Genomic DNA, 22772 nt, shown 5'->3' with positions numbered 1-22772 from the left:
TTATATTGGGAATCATTGAAGCGTGACTGGAGCGGGCCCCCTCTTAGGTCAGTCAGTGGGCTCCCACTTATGAAAATTTCTGGATCCGCCACTGTATAAATAAAATGATTCACAGCTTCAAGACCTTCAACTAATATTGGAAATTGATCAGGTTACAGTATTATCCAATGAATGGAAGCTCGCGCAAGTCACTTTTGCGCTTCGTGTATGATCGTCTGTATATTTCGTGTAATAAAACCCCTGAATCTGCAGAAAGTAAAGAAAATGTCGGATTTTCCCGATTTTTTTTTTAGTTTTGCGCCCCGTGTATGATTGTAGGCGCAGGTAATTTCATAATGTCATCAGACTGAGTAAACAAAAATGTCGGATTCCAGCGACAATGATTATAAATAATTATTCTAATGACGGTAAGAATTGTTTTTTGTTTTTTTGTTTCAATGTATCATACAAATTAATCATATTTTACAGAATTTTCATCTAATTGAAAAATGCTTTTTTTTCCGTTATTTTATTAGATTATTTATTAAAACACAATTTTAATGATAAAACAATATTTTAACAGTGGCGGATCCAGGGGCGTAGATAGTGTACGTCCCCTAATCATGTTTTTTCACATATTTGTAGCCGATATTTATTCCTTTTTGTATAGATACTCCCCTTTTTAATCGAAATTTAATCGAAATTTAATTGAATTTTCGCAAAGGAAATGATAGTTTTACATTTTATTTTTTTCAAAACTGAAAGAAGAAACATTTGTAATTGTTTCCAAAATTAAGGGAATTCGTAACAATCCTATATAGTTTGAAAAGGGTTTCGTGAAATGTGGTACACATAATTTATTGCTTTTTCTTAGAAAATGAAAACAAATGAAAATCTTGACCTTTTAGTATGTTTTACAGTTTCCTAAATATTTTAGAGGCGGATACATTTAAAAAAAAAGGGGTGGAGCTTCAGCCATGGAATAACATGAAAATGAAAATGAATATGTTATACCATGGCTGAAGCTCCGCCTTTTTTCCTTTGGATTCTAGTCGAATTGCATATTTAATTAGCAAAGTATGGTACAACATAAATTTGCATATAATATACCATGGTTTTCCCTCACCACACTTTTTAAGCAAATTATTTCATAAAAACATCAAAGGAAAAAAGTCCAATTTATGTTACAAACATAAATATATCACAGCGAAAAGGGCCATCCATGAAAAAAGAAAAAACAGAAACACACAATATACTTACAGATATGTGTAAAAGAATTGACATTTATCGGAGACAAACGAACAACGAAAATAAATCAAAACATAACTATATGCCTATATGAATTTGTATACAGTTATGATTGAACACGTGGACCTGTATCCTGTTTATACTTATATATTGTACACAATCGGGCATTTGAAAGATTGTTTGAAACGTCTTCACACTATAAAATCTGTTGTATTTTACTTTGATATTAGTGATTTTTTCCACTCAGAATTGAAATGACTTCTTTGTTTTAATATGATATGTATATCGTCTATGTGATAATTATATACATGTAGTCACTGTGTAATTACATTATATCAAGAAGTTGTTGACTAAGTACCTGTCTGTCAACTTGAGCAATTTTTATTGCTGCTACATTTTAACTTGGTTTATGTAAGTCATCACAGATTCCTTTAAACTTTAGAAGTCGGTCACATTTTACCGTATAAAGTCTCAAGATTATTTATAGAATATGTATGGTTTTTATTTAAAAGAATGACTTTAACAATAAATTAAAGTTTTAGTTTTTGTGTTCACGATAAAACTACTTTTACATGCATTACAATCAAAGAACGCAGAATTCCTTTGATGAGCTCGTTTAATGTTTATACAACTACAAATCATAGTAATCATTCATTATAAATAGCTTATTTGTATTTTACTTCTTTGTACCTTATTCAATTTAGAATATTTATGATGATGAACTAAAGAATGTAATCGAAAGATGTGAATGAAAAATGAAACGTTGAAACTTGTCAACTTGGCATCCTTTTTACAGCCGGACGAGTTTGTGTTGTCCTGAAAAACTTGGAAGCAAATTAAATTAGTCTATTCAACAGCAACGAATGCGGATGTTGTACAGTGAAGAGAGCTTTCGTTGTTAACGAAATTTAGCTTATATGGGGTGACAATGTCTCGAAAAATAAAATAAAGCAATTTCGTGCGCTCAAGAAATCTGAATCGAAATAAATGTCGGACGCTTTATTCACTGCATGATCAAATTGAAAAATATGAATTGAAGCGCTTTTCTATCCGCATTTATAAGAATTTTTTAATCATGATTGCACTTATCAAAAGAAATGGGGTATGGATAGACCATTGGATCGACTAATATACTCTTTGCTAGACATGCACCTATGCCATATTTGTGTTAACTTTGTGGAATACTCAGTGATGGGAACTTATACAAATATTCCCCCTTACCTTTTATGTAACACGGATATATTGGTATTCACATGGGTCATATTTGAATTGACTAACCACAAACCAACATGCATGATGCACAATCGTCCATTTATTGAAATTTGGGAAATGATTAATATCCCTAATCTATTTTTGTAGATATTTACCAGTAGTAATTTGTAGATTTACAAAAATGTCTAAATCAACAGGGATTGGTTAGGTTACATAAGTACTAGTTAATGATATGCCTTTGTATCTTTTTCATCACTTTATCAATCGAATTTCATAACATCTCTAATATGTATTTAAGTCATAGCATATGCACTCGTCACAACGAATTTGCACAAAAAAAATGTTAATGAGGAAAGCATTAAATCTTAAAATATAAACTAAAACATTTTTATAACAAATGTAAAAGAAGCTAAGTGTGTGTTTGTTAGATGTATTTCTATTTGTATCCATCTTACGAGTAAAGCCTTTTTCAATTGATTTTTATAGTTTGTTTTTATATTGTACCGTTACGCCATTGTCCCAGGTCAAGGGGAGGGTTGGCTCCTTGAAACTAGTAGTAAACCTGCCACATTCAGTATGTGCCTGTCCGTAATCATCTGTCCAGTAGTTATTGTCGTTTGTTGCTGTATAACATATATTTGTTTTTCGTTCATTATTTTGTACAAAAATTAAGTCGTAAGTTTTCTCGTTTCAATTGTTCTACATTTGTCATTTCTGAATCCTTTTAGCTGAATATGCTCATTGTTGAATGTCGTACGATGACCTATAGTTGTTAATTACTGTGTCATTTTGGTCTTTTATAGTGAATCGTCTCACTAGCAACCATACATCATCATCTTACTTTTAGAACAAATATAACATATTTACAGCTAACTTTTTTTATGTAGTTGAACGTGTGAACATATATCCTAGAAGAAAATTAAACGACAAACCACATTTAATTAATAGTAGTAAATTATTGTCACACAAGAATAATTGTAACTTGTGACACATATAAATCCTGAAACCCACATAACTTTTGAATATTTATTCAAGCAAATACATGTACAACTATATAATATTAATAGAAAAGAAGAGATTACCGACGAGACAACTATCCACCATGGAACTAATTGACGTAGAATTTAGTAACTATAGGTCATAATATCCTTTTTTTCAATCGTGAATTCAATCATATACGGCAATAGAATATTATAAAAAAAGGTATTCATACAAAAACAATGCATGTAAACACAAAAGAGAACAAACGCATTTAGACTGTAAAATAGTAAAATACCAAAATCAATAGCTTAAACACATTAAACGAATTGAAAACAAATGACATACTCCTGATTTAGTACAGACATTTTCTCATGTAGAATGGTGTATTAAAACTTGCTTTACAGCTAGCTGGACATATCACTTGTACGACAGTCGTATACTAATTCATTATATTGACAACAATGTGTCAGCAAAACGAACAGGCATAATAAGTAAAATGGTCAAATGTTGGGGTACCCCAGCCAACATTGTGTTATAATCTTAATCTCTATAAAACATATTAAACTTTTTCAACAAAGAAATACAAAATGACGTAAGCAAAAATGAAAAAAAAAGAATAAAAAAATGGCCATAGCACAATAGAACACTTGCGGGATGTATAATTAAATAAGTCACGCCAAAAGTATATTAATACCAAAACTAGAGGCTCTTAAGAGCCTGTGTCACTCACCTTGGACTATGTTCATATTAAACAAAAGACACAGATCTATGAATTAATGACAAAATTGTTTTTTGGGGATGGTGATGTGTTTGTAGATCTTACTTTACTGAACAGTCTTGCTTCTTACAATAATCTCTATCTATAACGAACTTAGTTACAGAATAAAATATTTTGTTAAAAATTTACAAAAATTTACAAACATTTTATGAAACTGTTAAAAATTGACTGTAAAGGGCGATAATTCCTTAAGGGGTCAACTGACCATTTTGGTCATTTGACTTATTTGTAGGTCTTACTTTGCTTAACATTATTGCTGTTTACAGTTTATCTCTATCTATAATAACATTCAAGATAATAACCAAAAACGTCAAAATTTCCTTAAAAATTACCAAATTAGGGACAGCAACCCAACAACCGGTTGTCCGATTCATCTGAAAATTTCAGGGCAAATAGATCTTTACTTGATAAATAATTAAGCATCTGTTCCAAAAGCCCTGTTTGATTTTGCTCTAAATGCTTTGGTTTCAGAGTTATAAGCCAAAATCTACATTTTACCCATATGTTCTATTTTTAGCCATAGCGGCCATAATGATTGGTTGACCGGGTCACCGTACACATTTTTAAACTAGATACCCCAATGGTGATTGTGGCTAAGTATGGTTAAATCTGGCTCAATAGTTTCAGAGAAGATTTTTGTAAAAGATTACAAAAATGTACGAAAAATTGGTAAAAAATGACTATAAAGGGCAATAACTCCTTAAGGGGTCAACCGACCATTTTGGTCATGATTGACTTATTTGTAGATCTTACTTTGCTGAACATTATTTCTGTTTACAGTTTATCTCTTACTATAATAACATTCAAGATAATAACCAAAAACGGAAGCAGAGATACTGTGGAATTAATATGACGACAATACAAGAACTCTGTTAGCACTGAATTGACAAAGCATCAGTCGCATGTAGTATGAGTGCCACGCTATCTGTACGTTATACCTTACAACAACAGAGTGAGTGTATATTATCAAGGCATGAATCCATCTTACTTTCATTCCCAAGTGAGAGTCAAACATTCTCATTCTCAATATTCATTATTTATTTGCCACTGGGCGTCCACGTAGCATCAATCAATCAATCAAGCTATCAATACAATCATTCAATCAAGCTATCAATACATAATCAATCAATCAAGCTATCAATACATAATCAATCAATCAATCAATCAATCAAGCTATCAATACAAAATCAATCAATCAACAATCAATCAATTATTTAATCAATCGATCAATTAATCGTCTTTTTTAAGAGTTCTGAGGAGGAAAGCTTACAGATGTGACGTAACATCTATGTCGTCTGTCAACTAAGTACCGAACGTGACAAATTCCCGAATACTGAGTATGACTCTTTTGCAGAGTGTGAATTAACAATGCTATACGACAGATTTCGGTATTTATAATTCAAACATCAATATATTTAGTGATGATGTTTCTTTTGTGGGTTCTGTTGGATATTGTGTTATGTCTGATTCTGTATTTTCGGTACATTTCACATATGTCTTGTTTGTCAGTATAGTCGAATTTATTTCCATTTTCGATGGATAAAGTATTGTGTTAGTTCTAATAATTATGACGTCGTCACATCATAAATTTAAAATAGCCTTTCTATACCGCCATTACAATGATAATTGTTTGGATTAGTATTATGAAATAATTGTATTAATTTCAAATTATATATACATGTACGTTACTGTTTGTGCTGTCCAGTGTTGTGGTTAATGGAAGATGTTCGTTGTTAGTCTGCGGATTACATGTTGTAATGTACTATTTTATCATTTATTTGTGCGTATTGTTCTATCCACCTTTTTCTACATTTGAAAATGCCAGTACCAAGTCAGGAATATGACAGTTGTTGTCCCTTCGTCTGATGTGTTTTATTATTTGATTTTTGCCATTTGATTACGGAATTTCCGCTTTGAATTTTCCTCGAAGTTCAGTATTTTTTGTGAATTTACTTTTTTTGTTTGTTTGATTGTGCTGTATTCCTGTCGCGTAGTGTTATCATTTTAGCAATATTTTATTTAACATTGCCACATATACTAGCCATAAAACTTGGTTTAGCCCGCCATTTTTTTCTTCAATTGTCCTGTTTCAAGTCCGGAATGTGGCAGTTGTTATCATATAAAACCTTTCTATGTATGTTGGCGTTTGTTTTTGTTGTATTTCAGTGTTTCTGCTGTCCCGTTGTTTTCCTCTTATAGTTGATGTGTTTCTCTTGGTTTCGTTTATAACCCGGCTTTGTTATTATCTCAATCGATTTATGAATTTTGAACAGCGGTAAACTACTGTTGCCTTTATTTATAGATGTTATATTAATTATAATTATGATTAATATGATGAGTGGTCAATCGTCTGATGAAGTGTCAACAGTTAACAGTTGTACGATATCATTCCGAAATGAAGAACGAGATAAATCTAAAGGACTCCTACCAGCCTCGGTTAGTAAAGTCCTGTCAGCTCCATACTTTAATAATACTTCCACAACTTCTCTATGTCCTTCCTTTGAAGCAATGTGTAGTGAAGTCCATTTCCGAACATCACTTTGATGTACATCAGCTATATTCCTTGATAACAATAGTTCTGCCACACTTGCATGTCCTTTCATGCATGCAATAAATAAAGGTGAACGGTTTTTATCATCACATTGCATTGTTTCAGAATTATATTGTATTAATACTTCAACAATATCTGCATGTCCTTCGTAACATGCTACTTGAAAGGGAGACCAGTTATCCTCGTCAGTTAGTGAATGGTTTGCTTTGTTTTCAAGGAGTAATTTAGCAATATCTGAGTACCCATTCTCACATGCTATTAACAAAGCTGATCGACCATCTCCGTCTAAACGATCGACTTCACAATTATGACTTAATAAAGTTGACATAATTTCAGTAAAACCATTTTCACAGACTATGTGAATAGGACATTTACCGTTCATGTCACAAATGTTTATGTAAAAATTTCGCTCTAACAACATTTGTGCTATAGAATCGTAACCACCTTCACAAGCTGCTATCAAAGGAGACCATTCCGAATAATTAAAAGAAAGAACATAATATTCGTCCATGCGTTCCAGTAAAAGTTTTACAATAGAAGTTTGACCAGTTTTACAAGCTACGTATAAAGGAGACTGCTTTCTCTTATCGCATGTAAAAATATCGCACCCGTTTTCTATCAAAAGCTGAATTATTTCACTATATTTTCCTTCAACTGCAAGGAAAAGTGGTGTTCGCCCATATAAACGATCTAAACTATTAATATCTGCGTTTCTGTCCACCAAAATTGCTACTGTATTTGTATGACCCCATTTACAAGCTACGTGTATTGGTGATGACCCATCAGAGTTACATAATGAAATATTGGCTTTATGATCAAGAAGAATTTTCACCACTTCGGAAAAGCCGTTTTCGCAAGCAACAAATAGCGGTGTTTTGTCTTTTTCGTCTCTTTGGTTAATATCGGAGCCATAATCAAGCAGTAATTTTACTAATTGCGGATGCCCCCTTTCACAAGCTACAAACAATGGCGAATGACCATCAGTATTGCACTGATACATACTAGAACCATTTTCCAACAACATCTTCACTATCACGAAATGTCCAAATTCGCATGCAACATGAAGCGGTGTTTTAAAGTAGCACGTGTCTGATTTGGAGATATCTGACACCTTAAGCAATAGTTTAACTATTTCTGAGTTACCTTCATAGCAAGCCACATAAAAAGGAGATCGCTCCCAGACGTCGCATAAAGATGGATTGCAGTTGTTTAATAAGAGTGTTTCTACAGTAGAAGGATGACCATGTGAAGCGGCAAGAAACAATGCAGTTCTACGAAATTTGTCATAAACGTTGACATTACATCCAAAGTTGATTAACATTTGAACAATATCTTCGTAGCCTTGTGTAGAAGACACTAGAAGCGGCAGTGGAAAGTCTTGATCATCTACCGGATATATTTGATTGCTATTTGGTTTATTTCTTCCAGGCCTTTGCACTCCCATGTTATAGCTTTCTGTGTCTTCACCAAAAGACGAGTGTTCACTATCCTCAACGGAAGATGAATGCTCACTTTGTTCACCGAAAGATGAGTAGTCACTTTCTTCACCGGAAAACGAGTGGTCACTTTCTTCAGCAGAGAGTGAAATAAAATCTTCTGTCTGTTTTCTGCTTTCTATTAAACGTAGCTGAAGTTCGTCCATTTTCTTCAATATGCTTCGTATAATACGTTTATTGCTTAGCATGAATGCAATAAGTTTATCTCTATACTTTTGATTCTGAAGTTGTCTATTTTGAAATGAACTGTATATATGGCCACATTCTAGATCTTTCAATAATCGTTGGAAATACCTATCTTCGTGTTTTTGCGGTATTCTAATGACAGTTTCATCAAAGTCTGATTTAATAGACTCTAACTGATATCGATCGCCAATAAATATAGAATCTGTATATTCAATAAAACATTCTATAATGTCTTGTCCACAAATTACCACTGCGACATCATACACTTTGTCATGCACAATGTAATAATTTCTATTAAGTTTCTTTATATATGTATTCTCAAGTCTATCCAGTTGCTGTTGTAGTTCTTTTCTTTTAATTCTGAAGTCTATTCCAAATTCTGTACAAATCGCATGTAATTTATTTTCATGGTCACTGTCTCTCTCAAACCAACTTTCATGCAAATTCCCATTAAACAATAAACATAAAACAAATGCACAATACTGGATTCTACTTGGATCTTCCTTCATTTCGACTATGTTTTGTTTAAAGATGTCAACAGGGTTTTGAAAAAACTCTCTAATACTTGGTTTCTTATTCTTTGCATACCATTTGCAAAGCAGTGGAAAGAATTGATACAGGTTCAATACATCCGCAATTTCCTTTATTTCCGAGTTATTAAGGTATCTTTTTGCAATCATCAAACGTTCTTTCTCGAGCAAACACAGTTTTTCTGTATGCAGATTACATTCGTTCGATACGAATATTTTAAGTCGTTGGAGAAGAGAATCTTTCATTATATGCATACGACATGATAAAAGAACTTTAGTTTTGCCCATATTTAACATTTTTTCAATAACTTCTAAATTTGCATACCAACTTTCAACTAGTGATGCATTTACTGCAATCGTACCAAATATATTGTCTAAAACAAATACTTGCCGTCTGCTAGAACTAAAATATTGTTTAAAATCGCCCGGTTCACAAACATTTGGTATTATTTCGTATGCCAGTGTTTTCTGTAGAAAAATGGCTACATGGTGAATGATTGACGATTTCCCACTTCCAGGACAGCCAGTGACTGCTATGCATTTACAGCTGTCGCTAATGATAGTGTCGAGAACATATTGAGCCGCTCTTGTAAGAACAAAGTCTTTTTCATCCTCTTGCCATTCCACTAAATAGGTTTCAAATAAATCTACAAAATTAAGGACATTTTTATGTAAGAATTACAATAAACCAAATACATTAACAATATATGACTTCTTCAATTTCTGTGACTATATGTATATAAAAATCATATGTGAAGGCAGTTATCTCTGTACCGGAAACGAATCGTTTTTGCCAATCTTTGTTCAATCTTTATAAAGATTTAATACTGATTTTGTAAATGTATCTTTCAAGTAAAACGGTTCATATTGAAATAAAATGCTTTTCCGCAAATATCTCATATACATTTTATTAGTCCTTTGTTTAATTATGTACCTTTTTTGTAACATCGGACTAGGACATCTTTTAAAAACTAAGTTCTTCTGCGTTTATTGTTGTGTGTTTGTTTATTCCACATTGGCTAGATGTATAGGGAAGGGATGCGATCTCATAAAAATGTCTAACCTGGCTGCATTTTTGGAACCTCCAGTCTTTGTTAGTCTTGCACATTTTCAAATTTTGGTTCGTTTAGAAGTTTTGGAGTTTAGTATTGCGTCAATTTAGTCGAACTACTGAAAGTATGCATCATTGTTTAGGGGTCAGCAGAAATTTAGTCCGCCTTCGGATGCGGGATCTTTTGCTGTGTTAAAGACTCATTGGTGGCATTGGGCTGTTTTCTGATCCTTGGTTGGGTTGTTGTCTATTTGACACATTGACCGTTTCTATTCGCTATTCCATTGCTATTCTTGTTAGTGTGAAAATGTATTTACCCATTATGTCTTTGGAAATGACATCTTTCTCGCATAGCTTGTTAGGTTTAAGTGAAGAAAGTAGCATTTCTTCAAGTCTAGCAAGCCGCTCTGCAAAATATTTATTTTCTTCTTCTAACTTAGATATCGTATTGCCTGAAAAAGAACGTATCAATCTATTACACTTTTAAACAAGATTATGCATGTACGACAGTTAAATTGTCAATGGTCATCATTTAAAATGGAACCCCTTGGAATAGCAATCACATGTCCATACTTTATATAATATCTATCGATCTTTTGCTTATGGATCATAATCCACTAAAATATTGTATATAACTCAACTGCTAATGATGATTCAACGAACGTTTTAATATAAAAACGCGATAATAGGTTAACCAATCCGCATGAATTTCAGTACACAGACACGAATAGCATGCTGTTCATTGATAGTTAACATACAAATCTTAGTACCTATGTTAATGTTAATAATTTAAACAAAAATACATGAAATACGAAAAACAACTGAATTACGGTGACCTATAGTTGTTAATGTCTGTGTCATTTTGGTCTTTTGTGGATAGTTGTCTCATTGGCAATCATACCACATCTTCTTTTTTATACGTTGTATTAAAATATATATATCCGCGTACTCAGTCCCAATGAATACAATAAGAACTTTGTGTACGATTGTAATTAAAAAAAATTTGTAAGGGTTCCGCGGAACCCAGTGTCTCGCCTATTTTTGCTGTAAATCACAGGCTCAACAACAATGAGGAAAAAAATCAATAAAAATATTCCTCTTGTTACTATTTTATGATTGTAAGAAAATCTAAGTCCATTTGAAAGTAAATTACAGAAAAAAACAGAGTAATCTTTTTACAAACTTTACTTCTGGATACAATCTTATGATCATAAATAAGGTTATTTCCAAGTTTGGTACAAACCCAGGATAGTTTAAGAAAGTTATTTAAATTTTAAAAACTTTAACCACAGAGTGAATGTAATGGTTCCCTGCAGAAAAAACTAAGTCCATTTATAAGTAAAATACGGAAAAAATTGAATTTTATTTTTACAAAATTTTCTTCTGGATACTATCTTATGATCATAAACAAGCTTCTGTCCAAGTTTGGTACAAACCCAGGATAGTTAAAGAAAGTTATTAAAATTCTAAAAACTTTAACCACAGAGTGAATGTAATGTTTCCCCGCAGAAAAAAACTAAGTCCATTTATAAGTAAAATACGGAAAAAATGGAATTTTATTTTTACAAAATTTACTTCTGGATATTATCTTATGATCATAAACAAGCTTCTGTCCAAGTTTGGTACAAACCCAGGATAGTTTGAGAAAGTTATTAAAATTCTAAAAACTTTAACCACAGAGTGAATGTTTTGTTTCCCCGCAGAAAAAACTAAGTCCATTTATAGTAAAATACGGAAAAAATGGAATTTTATTTTTACAAAATTTACTTCTGGATACTATCTTATGATCATAAACAAGCTTCTGTCAAAGTTTGGTAGAAATCCAGTATAGTTTAAGAAAGTTATTAAAATTTCAAAAACTTTAACCACAGAGTGAATATTTGTTGACGCCGCCGACGACGCCGACGACGACGGAATGTAGGATCGCTTAGTCTCGCTTTTTCGACTAAAGTCGAAGGCTCGACAACCAGGGTTGTGTTATCATGTGAGCAGATGTTCAACATTGATTTGAACTTTCACCTTGCGCTATGTCATGTTCTTTAATCTTCATACCTTTGATAAAGTTAAGCATATTTACCGTTACATGTTGCAAGTGATTAGAATCATTTATAGTGTAAACTTTTTTTCATTTTCTGACTTCTAGTCTTTTCTCTCACTTATACTGCTGAATGCAACATGCTTAGTGTCGTAGCGAGAAATATCGAATTTCAAGTCTTTTATTTCATCCGGCCAGGGATCGAACCAACTGCATCGTGCTCTCGAGGCGATCATGATACTAACAGACCTTCGAGGCAGTTATCTTAATGAATTCTGTCATTTTCATTGATATACAGTACAAAATGACTATATGATCAATTACAGTTTGACTATTGTGCATATATATCTTAAAGTCTTAATTGTTCACCTTTCATTTTAAGATCTTCTACCTCTATTCGAACTCTGCCGACTTCATCTTTTATATCTTCTTCGTTTTTAACCAAATCCGTGATTGTTTTTATAAATTGTTCTTCTGATTTCTGGTCCATGCAACAAGTTTCAAGCTGTTCAAATTTGAATAAAAAATGACCATGTGGTTTGCCTAAATATTTTTCTAGTCGCTTTGTTAAACCTTTAAAGATTGAAAAATACTCCGCAAGATCTTTATCAGTGACTTTGGTTTCTCCTTTGTGTAAAATTTCGTTCCTCAGTCGTCTTATTCTTTCGACATCATCGCCTATAGTCAATTCATGAACCATGGGATCCTGGGGATGATCCCAACCACGTGTCGGACATGGCACAAGGTTAAGATTTCGTATAATTTTATATAGAAGTTGTATGTCAAATTTAGAGTATCCATCAGTAGCAACATTGGTTATACGTTGCCATTCAACTGGTCTAAGTATACGATCAGCAAAATATTTATTGGCGTGACAATCTTTGAAAAGCATAACAGGTGGTTCCATTAACAATAAAAGTTCGCGTAACACTTCAGGAAGTAGTTCTTGGGCTGCATGTCCAAGTCTTGCATAGTTTGTGATATAATTTTCATTTAACGCTGATGAAGTAGCCATTTTTTCAGTTTCCCGACATTACGTGTTTGTACCAACTCTGCACTGGGATTTTACATCACTAAATCGGTAGGCTGTAATCTATAAAACAAAGCAATAAAATTGAGAATGGAAATGGGGAATGTGTCAAAGAGACAACAACCCGACCATAGAAAAAAAAACAACAGCAGAAGGTCACCAACAAGTCTTCAATGTAGCGAGAAACACGAATTATGGAAAAATACAAAGTGGTTTCCGCAATTTTTTAACCCTACTGATCTTAGGTGTTTTCGAGCAATCTTGTATACAAGAGTATATATAACGTTAATGACTTGCTTTCATAAAACCTTTTTTTAACATTCTATTCAACGATGGTAGGACTCATTGTTCTTACAAAAGAAGAAAATTTACAAATATTTTTGGGGAAATCTAGATCCAAAACAGAAGTGTGTAATAAGAAACAGAGAAAAAGAAGGATGTTTTTTATCAACTAATTGATGTTTGTTTGCGTTTAGTAGCAAATGTTTAGGACGAGAAAAAAAAATATATAAGAAATTGGCAAAAGAGTGACCAGGATAAAGGACAGGGAGTTCGACTGCACCTTGAAATGAAGTATGTTGGATAGGGAGAGATCCAACAGGCCTCCTACCAAATAAAGAATTCTTAAAATATACGGAGAACGTGGTACTTTCCTTAGGCATCAGATTTGATATTGAGAAAAAACTGGTATGCGCTGTTACACATTCTGCACAGCCAAACGGATTCCTTTCTTTAACAGATATATCTTTCACCATGAAAGGCCGTGTTTGGTTGTGGTGCCACTATTTGAGTATCTTGATCTTAATTGTCTCAAGAGAATTCGCTTGGGTTATTACAATATTATGAAGTAAGGAGACAGAAGGTTACCGATATTAAAATATATATCGATATATGTGCACATAAATCAGGACAAATGAGATGAAAAAACTGCCATCCAAATATTTAATGAAATAACAAAGCTAAAGTTGGAATTTTAAGCAAGAATTATTTCTTTTAATTATCTAATCTCTTAATTAAGATGCCAGCGTCAAAATTAGGTAATTATCATATATAAACTGTTCTGTTGTTCAATACTTACAATGGCTTAATTTTTTGAGAAAATTTCATTCTATAAAATAACAATATAACGAAAATTAGTTCTCGTTGTCGATATGTCACGCTCGGGAGCCGTATAAACAACGAGGAGCAAGTGCGGAGAACAAATTTTAATTAGATTGATAACATAATTTCAAGGATTTTTTTTAGAATGCCTTCCCGTTTATCTAAGCAGTTTGTAAAATGTCTTTCAAGTTTTTCAAAACAATTTTGGCAGGGGGTTTAGGGAATACCTAAAGATATTGGGCATTTTACAAAATATTATTTTAAAAAGTACATGGACGATAATTATGATATGGAAAAGAACACAATCAACACTTGAAAATAACCTTGAATGTAAATATAGAAAATCGATTGAAAATACAGAGAAAATATAAAATGACTACATTCACCAAGTGCATTGCTGTGAAAAACTATTCAGACATAAAGTGACTAGCGAGTCGATAATATATATTAATATATATAATATCCAAGCTGTTCTGGATTGTTTAAACGGGGAACAGTCCGAGAATCTATCTACTCACTGTGATAAATACTGTTATCTAACATGTCTGCCATCTACTGGATTCTAACGTTTACTTCCTTTGAAACTATTTTTAGATGACCCTGATTAAATCTCAAAACAGGCAGGTCATGCATTATGTTCTGTTCTAAGATTTTCGATCTATGACTTTGTACGTTTATGATATGAACTCGGCAAAAAAAGGAAAGAAACGCATGTTTTCCCACTCTTCTGCGTATTATAGTGTTGGCTAAACTAATACACATGAATGCCATACAGGATTTACAAAATGCAGGCATATATGAGATAATTGGAAATTTTTCGGTGTCCGCTAAATCAATATCTAATGTGATCACTATAACACCAAAGAAAAGATTATAATAAGTATCATGAAACTCATCAAAACAGTTCTGAGTCATGAAATCCATATAGTTACCATTGGTTTATGGTACCGGTTATTGTACTGCTCAAACATCATCTCTATCTGTTTGTAACAATGATTATGTGTGGCTGCAAGGCACGGGCGATTGCGACACTAATTAACTCATCTTTAATACGAGGTCAAGAATAGACAAGCCTATCTCATAAACAACCGCTTTACAATTTGTGTTTACCAAGTAAGTATAAGAGATATTTAGGTTACTTAAAAGTTGTTAGTGCTAATGTCTAGAAAAAAAATACCAAATAACTTCCAAATATGACTTTTGTCATGTGGCAAATATATAACTAAGGAATTACCATATTCGGTCTTCTCAACAAACTAATCTTGCCTGAGGCCCTCGCATATAAATTGTCGAATGTCAAACGATAACCTAGCAATTATTGTTCACATCTTAGTTGTCTCATTATTAATTAGGGTCTCAGTGCAGGTGTGTTTGATTCCGATCCTAATTGAATTGCTAGTTTTTCCTGTCGAATATCAGTGGTTATTTCTGGCTTATTTCTCTGATAAAAAACATGACCACCCTGGTATTTTCAATAGTGCTAAAAGTGGTTTTAAACACCAACAATCAATCAATCATTGGAGATCATTCCATATCCTTTATGTTGCTTACATATAGCAATATTATGCCATAAACTCATCATAGATACCAGGATAACAAATTTGTACGCCAGACGTGCGTTTCGTGTTCACAAGACTCATCAGTGTGGCTCAAATAAAAATAAAAAGGCCAAACAAAGTACGAAGTTGAAGAGCATTGATGACCCAAAATCTCTTAAGATTTTGTTAAATACAGCTAAGGTAATATATATGTGCTGAACACTGGGCTGGTGATACCCTCGGGACAAAACTCTGCACCAGCTTTGGCACTGTCCCAGTGATTGTAAATAATCTAGTCATAGATACATAGATACCAGTATACAAATTTGAAATGAATTGTAATCTGGTATTCAATCCTATTTATCAAGCACTCGTTCCCCTTAAGCAATTATTACAGTACAATAAAAATAGTAGATCTCTTCTTTCTGAGACTCTTTTGCCACAATAAGATTTTCCGTTTATATCAAATATTAAAAAAATTGAGACACATACAATTCAATGCAACGATTCTTAAAAAAAACAAATAATAATTCATAGCAACTAGTCTTATACCTTCCCATAACAATATCTTGCAACAACTCTTTGAAGACTCATAAAAATTCAGTACTTTCGACTCTTAAAAAATTATACACATAACATTTGACAACTATTAGCATATCGAAATGCACTATTGTATTGTTTATTTTTATATTTCTCTGTTCTGAATGTTCTTGCATTTATTTGTACTGTATTCCTGTCATATATTGTTGTCATTTTAGTGTTATATTTAACATTGACATAAAAGCGCGAGGTTTCGCTTGTCACAAAACCAGGTTCAACCCACTAATTTTTTTTTTAAAATGTCCTGTAACAAGTCTTGAAAATGGCAGTTGTTATCTTACAGTTCGTTTCTGTGTATATTACATTGTCGTTTGGTTGTTGTTGCACTTGTTGATTGATGCGTTTCCCTCGGTGTTAGCTTGTAACCCGGATTTGTTTCTCTCAATCGATTTATGACTTTCGAACAGCGGTATTCTACTGTTGCCTTTATATAACACTTCATTGATACAACATAAACGCAACAGTAGTATACCGCTGTTTCGAAATTCATAAATCGAGTGAGAAAAAAAATTTGTAAGGGTTCTACGGAACCCAGTGTCTCGCCTACTCTTTCTGTTAATCGCAGGCTCAACAAAAATGAGGAAATAAATCAATAAAATATTCCTGTTGATATTATCTTTAAATTGTAAGAAGCTTCTGTACAAGTTTGGTAAAAAGCCAGGATAGTTTATGAATCTAATACTGTTTAAAAACTTTTAACTGCAGATTAAATGTAATGTCAACTGGAAGAAAAATAAATTTCCTTCTAGATACTAGCTTTTGATCATAAACAAGCTTCTGTCCAAGTTTGGTACAAATCCAAAATAGTACAAGAAAGCTAAATTTTAAAAAGCTTAACTACAGAGTGAATGTGTTGTTTCCTGGCAGAAATTCTAAGTCCATTTAAAAGTAAAATACGAAAAAATGGAATTTTATTTTTACAAAATTTCCTTCTAGATACTAGCTTTTGATCATTAACAAGCTTCTGTCCAAGTTTGGTACAAATCCAAAATAGTATAAGAAAGTTATCTAAATTTTAAAAAGTTTAACCACAGAGTGAATGTGTTGTTTCCTGGCAGAAAATCTAATATAAAAAAGAAGATGAGGTATGATTGCCAATGAGACAACTATCCACAAAAGACCAAAATGACACAGAGACCAACAACTATAGGTCACCGTACGGCCTTCAACAATGAGCAAAGCCCATACCGCAAAGTCAGCTATAAAAGGCCCCGATAAGACAATGTAAAACAATTCAAACGAGAAAACTAACGGCCTTATTTATGTAAAAAAATGAACGAAAAACAAATATGTAACACATAAACAAACGACAACCACCGAATTACAGGCTCCTGACTTGGGACAGGCACATACATAAATAATGTGGCGGGGTTAAACATTTTAGCGGGATCCCAACCTTCCTCCTAACCTGGGAAAGTGGTATAAGTACATTTAAAAGTAAAATACGGAAAAAATGAAATTTTATTTTTACAAAATTAACTTCTGGATACAATCTTATGATCATAAACAAGCTTCTGTCCAAGTTTGGTACTAACCCAGGATAGTTTAAGAAAGTTGTTAAAATTTTAAAAACTTTAACCACAGAGTGAATGTAATATTTCCTGGCAGAAAAACTAAGTCCATTTAAAAGTAAAATACGTAGAAAATGGAATTTTATTTTTACAATATTTACTTCTGAATACTATCTTATGATCATAAACAAGCTTCTGTCCAAGTTTGGTAGAAATCCAGGATAGCTTAAGAAAGTTGTTAAAATTTCAAAAACTGTAACCACAGAGTGAATATTTGTGGACGCCGCCGCCGACGACGACGTCGACGACGGAATGTAGGATCGCTTAGTCTCGCTTTTTCGACTAAAGTCGAAGGCTCGACAAAAAACAAATCCGGGTTACAAACTAAAACTGATGGAAACGCATCATATATAACGATGGCCATTTTCCTGACTTGGTACAGATAATTTTTTTAGAAAAAAAATGCTGGGTTGAACATGGTTTTGTGGCATGCCAAACCTCCCGCTTTTTTGGCAACAACTGTTTTAAATTTCCATAACAATGTCATGAACTAACTCTTTTGAAATAACATTATAATACAGTACTTTCACTTAAAAAAACATATAACATTTTATTGCAACAACTATTTTAAGACCACATAACAATTTATTGCTACGACCTTTTGTAAGATCACATAAAAATTCATTGCAACAGTTTTCAAGACCACATAAAATCCATTACTATGACTCTCTTAAGGCCACATAACAATTCACGGCACAACTTTTTTAAAGACCATACTAGTATATCAATTTCTTACAACTTCATATCAGTTAATTGAAACAACAATTTTATAAATTTCCTGAAAACAAAACTTTGAATTTTTCATAAAACTAAGGATTTTCTTATCCCAGGAATAGATTACCTTAGCCGTATTTGGCACAACTTTTTGGAATTTTGGATCTTCAATGCTCTTCAACTTTGTACTTGTTTGGCTTTCACTTTCGCTTTCTTTTGAGCGTCACTGATGAGTCTTATGTAGACGAAACGCACGTCTAGCGTACTAAATTATAATCCTGGTATCTTTGATAACTAATTACGACCAGATAAAAATTCGTTTTTACACCTCTTTTTATACCATCTAACAATTCATTGCAAAAACTCGTTAAATACCATATTGCAAATCTTTACTATGACTGTTAATACCTTATATAAAAATTTTGTTTATACATAAAATAACAATTTATTGCAAAAACTAGTTTAAGAGCACATAACAATTCATTGCAACAGCTCATTCAAGACCACATAATAGTTCAATATTACTAACTTCTTAAATACAATCAGTTGCAACAATTCTTTTGAAGACCAGAAAATGATTCATTGCTACAACTCTTTTAATACCGCAGTACACTTCATCATTTTGACTTTTAAAGACCTCATATCAGTTCATGACAACAATTTATTGCGGCAACTGTTTTGCTACCGCATAGCACTGAATTATTGTGATCTTTTAAAGACCATATCAGTATGAGTTCATTTCATCACCTCTTCAACGAAAACATAGTATTTTATTGCAACAACTCTTTTAACACCACATAACAAAAAATAAAACACAACAACACTGAATTCCGGGGAAAGTTCAAAACGGAAAGTCCTTAATCAAATGGCAAAATCAGAAGCTAAAACACGTCAAATGAATGGCCAACAACTGTCATATTCCTGACTTGGTACAGGCATTTTCTTATGTAGAAAATGGTAGATTAATCCTGGTTTTAAAGCAAGCTAAACCTCTTACTTGTATGACAGTCGTACAAAATTCCATTATATTGACAACGATGTGTTGTATTTCACAGGTAAAAAAGAGGCACATAGACAAAGCATATTAGCAAAAAACGAAAACACGAAGACAGAAATTATCACAGAACAATTACACCATGACGGGAAGACCGAGTCACGTCAAAATCCCACAAAAAGAACACACTAAAAAGTAAAAGTAGTATTTTTAAAAACAAATAAAGGAATACTATAAAACGTTATTAAGATAATAAACAATGTCAGTACCCGAATCTATACTTCAAGACCATTGTGAATTATTTGTGAAGTTGATACGAGATATTGCAACAACTCTTTTAAGACAACAAAACAATATATTATTAACAACTCTTGTAAGATCTTATATTACAATTAATTACAACCACTCTTCCTTAGACAACATAATACTGCATTGTAACATCTCTTTTTTTGCCCATATAACAAATCCTTACCATGACTCTTTTAAAACAACTGAACAATTCATTTCAAAAACTCTTTTCAATCGATATTGCAAATCTTCACTATGACTCCTTTAGACCCAAATAATAGTAACAACTCTTTTAAGGGAACATTACAACTCATAGCTACAACATGTTTTAGACTACACAATTCCTTCAATTTCATTTAAAGACCAGGTTTAATCCATCATTTTCTACATAAAGAAATGCCTGTACCAAGTCAGGAATATGACAGATCGTTAGATTTGTTTGAGCTTTGGATTTTGCCATTTAATAAAGGACTTTCTGATTTCAAGTCCTTGGAGTTCGGTATTGTAACATAACAACTCATTGCAACAACTCTTTTTAGACACCAAAATAGTTCATTGCCATAAATCTTTAATGACCATATAACCATTCATTGCAACAATTCTTTAAAGATGATTTACTTGTTTAAAGTAACAATTCTGTTTAGAAGGCATAATAATTCATTGTAACAACTCTTTTGAGATCAAATATCAATTCATTGTAACAACTCTGTTCAGACATTGTAAGAACTCTTTTTAAACAACAAAATAATTCATTGCCATAAATCTTTAATGACCATATAATCATGGTTACAACTCTGTTAAGACAACATAACAATTCATTGTTACAACTCTGTTAAGACAACATAACAATTCATTGTTACAACTCTGTTAAGACAACATAACAATTCATTGTTACAACTCTGTTAAGACAACATACCAATTCATTTTTACAACTCTGTTAAGACAACACAACAATTCATTGTTACAACTCTGTTAAGACAACATAACAATTCATTGTTACAACTCTGTTAAGACAACATAACAATTCATTGTTACAACTCTGTTAAGACAACATAACAATTCATTGTTACAACTCTGTTAAGACAACATAACAATTCATTGTTACAACTCTGTTAAGATCACATAGCAATTCATTATTACAAATCTGTTAAGATCACATAACAATTCATTGTTACAACTCTGTTAAGACAACATAACAATTCATTGTTACAACTCTGTTAAGACAACATAACAATTCATTGTTACAACTCTGTTAAGATCACATAACAATTCATTGTTACAACTCTGTTAAGACAACATAACAATTCATTGTTACAACTCTGTTAAGATCACATAACAATATACTGCTACAACTTTTCTAGGACCACATAACAATTCATTGTAACAACTCTTTTAAGACAACATAACAACTCATTGCTAAAACTCTTTTTAGACAACAAAATGATTAATTGCAACAATGCTTTTATGACAAAATAATTCATTTTACACCTATTTTTAGACCACATAACAACTCATTTCAACAACTCTTTTAAGACCATTACTATGACTGTTGATACCTTACATGGTAATGTACTGTAAAACCTCTTCTATGATCACATAATATGTCATTGCAACAACTTTCAAAGGTCTTATTACAATTCATTACAACAACTTTTTTGAAGGTCCTTTAACAATTCATTGCAACAACTATTTTAAGACCACATAATAGTTAATTGTAACAACTCTAATAGGGATCCACACATGTCCTTTGCAAGGCAAAATTTCTGTCTCTATTTAAAACATCCTCTCTTCTAGTGGATTTAATTCATTCATCCCATTTTGGAAACCAACTATTTGAATTATAACTATAATAAAAATAAGGAAGTGTCATATGATTGCCAATGAGACAACTATCTACCAAAGTTCAAATGAAGTGGATATAAGCATTGGAGGTGTCAGGTGTTGATGGTTGATGTGGTCTGTTGTGCTGTCTTATTATTTTGTGTGTGACTCCTGTTATATATCGAAGTAGTATTAATATTCTTGGTTTTTTTTAATAATACAAATTATCTATCAGTTTAAGTTTGGTTGAACATTAGTTGTCCAAATTAATGAAAAATCAATTTTTAATTGTAACTGTCGAAATGTATTTCATTTAATAGTACACTTTCGACTTAAATATGAATAGCAACCATCAATGTCATATTTCTACCAAATATATTTTAGTTGTGCAAGTCAATTATTCCAATTTTGTACAGAATTTCTAATCAAAATAACAGCATTTTGTAGTGTTTATGATAAAAAAACACAACCATAAACAACCAGGTGCTCCATATGGTGCAGCTTAATACGACTGCAGAGGTCGAAACCCTGAACAGTTGGGGCAAGTATGGACACAACATTCAAGCTTGATACAGCTCTGAATTTGGATTGTGATCAAATTTTTACAAAATATGAGTTTCTGACACAAAACAAATGTCAAGATCTTACAAATCTATTGTGCAATATTGTGCAATATTGTGCAATTAAAGATTTCTTCTTCAAACTTTTCAAAATTTTGGGGAAAAAAATTGAAAACTGCCCTTTTTCTTTGCAATTAGTCCAAACCTGACATTTCTTTATACATAATTTACAAGAAGTGTAAGGGAGGTAAATTAGAACATGCCTAACATTGTATATTTAATGTTTTTGAATTACCTCCCTTACACTGCTTTTAAAATGTCTTAATTGTTCATTGACCAGAAAAACCTAGTTTTTCCCCTTTTTGGCCCTTTGACCCCTAATTCTAAAAAATGTTGATGATTATCCCCAAAGTCAACACTAACCATCCCTTCATGATATGGAAACTTGAGGTATTATTTCAAAGAGATTTCAAATACACTTAAACACAAGCTATTGTTTGAAAACTAC

The 22772-nt window shown here is 32.3% G+C and overlaps 1 long non-coding RNA gene across 1 annotated transcript; it reads right to left on the bottom strand.

Moving 5' to 3' along the window:
• Window positions 1-6476: 6476 nt before the first annotated feature.
• On the bottom strand, window positions 6477-14751 carry LOC143056183 (uncharacterized). Its single transcript, XR_012972249.1, has 4 exons — window positions 14697-14751; window positions 12417-13140; window positions 10330-10464; window positions 6477-9608 (listed from the first exon to the last, which is right to left on the bottom strand). It is a non-coding gene; the product is annotated as an uncharacterized LOC143056183 (long non-coding RNA).
• Window positions 14752-22772: the final 8021 nt, after the last annotated feature.

The sequence above is a fragment of the Mytilus galloprovincialis genome, chromosome 1 (genome assembly GCF_965363235.1).
Source record: "Mytilus galloprovincialis chromosome 1, xbMytGall1.hap1.1, whole genome shotgun sequence".
NCBI classification, from domain to species: Eukaryota; Metazoa; Mollusca; class Bivalvia; order Mytilida; family Mytilidae; genus Mytilus; species Mytilus galloprovincialis.
The sequence above is the reverse complement of the archived record's forward strand: the minus strand, read 5'-3'. Positions and strand labels throughout refer to the sequence as shown.